At 53.3% G+C, this 1,675-nt stretch overlaps 1 pseudogene; it reads left to right on the forward strand.

The window, feature by feature from the left end:
- Nucleotides 1–222: 222 nt before the first annotated feature.
- Nucleotides 223–1,266, forward strand: LOC114221853 (glyceraldehyde-3-phosphate dehydrogenase pseudogene; annotated as a pseudogene).
- Nucleotides 1,267–1,675: the final 409 nt, after the last annotated feature.

The following is a 1,675-nucleotide window of genomic DNA, read 5'->3' on the forward strand; positions in this document are numbered from 1 at the left end:
ATATAATCTGGGGCACTGGGCTGCCTCTGCCGGTAAAGCCTGTGGCTCTTGAGGTTGGGGTTGTGGGCTGAGACCCCACATTGGGTGTAGAGATTACTCAAATAAAATCTTAAAAACACACACACACATAAAGATATAAATCTTTTGATTCTCATTTTAGCTAAAAATCTGTCTGATAGAAAACAAAAATTAGGCTCTCTTCTCCTCCCCGTTCGACAGACAGCCGCATCTTCTGGTGCAGTGCCAGCCGCGTCCCTGAGACACGATGGTGAAGGTCCGAGTGAACGGATTTGGCCGTATTGGGCACCTGGTCACCACGGCTGCTTTTAACTCTGGCAAAGTGGATATTGTCGCCATCAATGACCCCTTCATTGACCTCAACTACATGGTCTACATGTTCCAGTATGATTCCACCCATGGCAAATTCCACGGCACAGTCAAGGCTGAGAACGGGAAGCTTGTCATCAATGGAAAGTCCATCTCCATCTTCCAGGAGCGAGATCCCGCCAACATCAAATGGGGTGATGCTGGTGCTGAGTATGTTGTGGAGTCCACTGGGGTCTTCACCACCATGGAGAAGGCTGGGGCTCACTTGAAGGGCGGGGCCAAGAAGGTCATCATCTCTGCTCCTTCTGCTGATGCCCCCATGTTCGTGATGGGTGTGAACCATGAGAAGTATGACAACTCCCTCAAGATTGTCAGCAATGCCTCCTGCACCACCAACTGCTTGGCTCCTCTGGCCAAGGTCATCCATGACAACTTCAGCATCGTGGAGGGACTCAGGACCACCGTCCATGCCATCACTGCCACCCAGAAGACCGTGGACGGCTCCTCTGGGAAGCTGTGGCACGACTGCCGAGGGGCTGCCCAGAACATCATCCCTGCTTCCACTGGCGCTGCCAAGGCTGTGGGCAAGGTCATCCCTGAGCTGAACGGGAAGCTCACTGCATGGCCTTCCGTGTCCCCACCCCCAACGTGTTCATCGTGGATCTGACCTGCCGCCTGGAGAAGGCTGCCAAATACAACGACATCAAGAAGGTGGTGAAGCAGGCGTCAGAGGGCCCCCTCAAGGGCATCCTGGGGTACACTGAGGGCCAGGTTGTCTCCTGCGACTTTAACAGTGACACCCACTCCTCCACCTTCGATGCCGGGGCTGGCATTGCTCTCAACGACCACTTTGTCAAGCTCATTTCCTGGTATGACAATGAATTTGGCTACAGCAACCGGGTGGTGGACCTTATGGTCCACGTGGCCTCCAAGGAGTGAGAGCTCCCTGGACTACCAGCCCCAGCAAAAGCAAGAGGAAGAGAGAGGCCCTCAGCTGCTGGGGAGTCCCTGCCCCAACTTATCCCCCAAAACACTGAGAATCTCCCGATCTCCACCGTTTCCATCCCAGACCCCCTGAAGAAGGGGAGGGGCTTGGGGAGCCCTACCTTGTCATGTACCATCAATAAACTATACTGTACCCAGCCAAAAAAGAAAACAAAAATTAGTTAAAAAGATGGGCCAGTCTCTTGATACTCAGGCCCTAATCCAGTTCTTTGGGAAGTAGACACAACCGTCTTTGTCTTCCAAATCTCTACAAAACCAGAAATGCGGCCCTGAGATCAAGTCCAAGCCCACAGGCCTTTCCCATCCCCACACCTCACCTGCTCCCCTCAGAATGTTGCGGGTT

Source organism: Eumetopias jubatus, unplaced genomic scaffold (genome assembly GCF_037043125.1).
Source record: "Eumetopias jubatus isolate StellerSeaLion01/CBP00866 unplaced genomic scaffold, mEumJub1_p1.0 scaffold_17, whole genome shotgun sequence".
Lineage (NCBI taxonomy): Eukaryota > Metazoa > Chordata > Mammalia > Carnivora > Otariidae > Eumetopias > Eumetopias jubatus.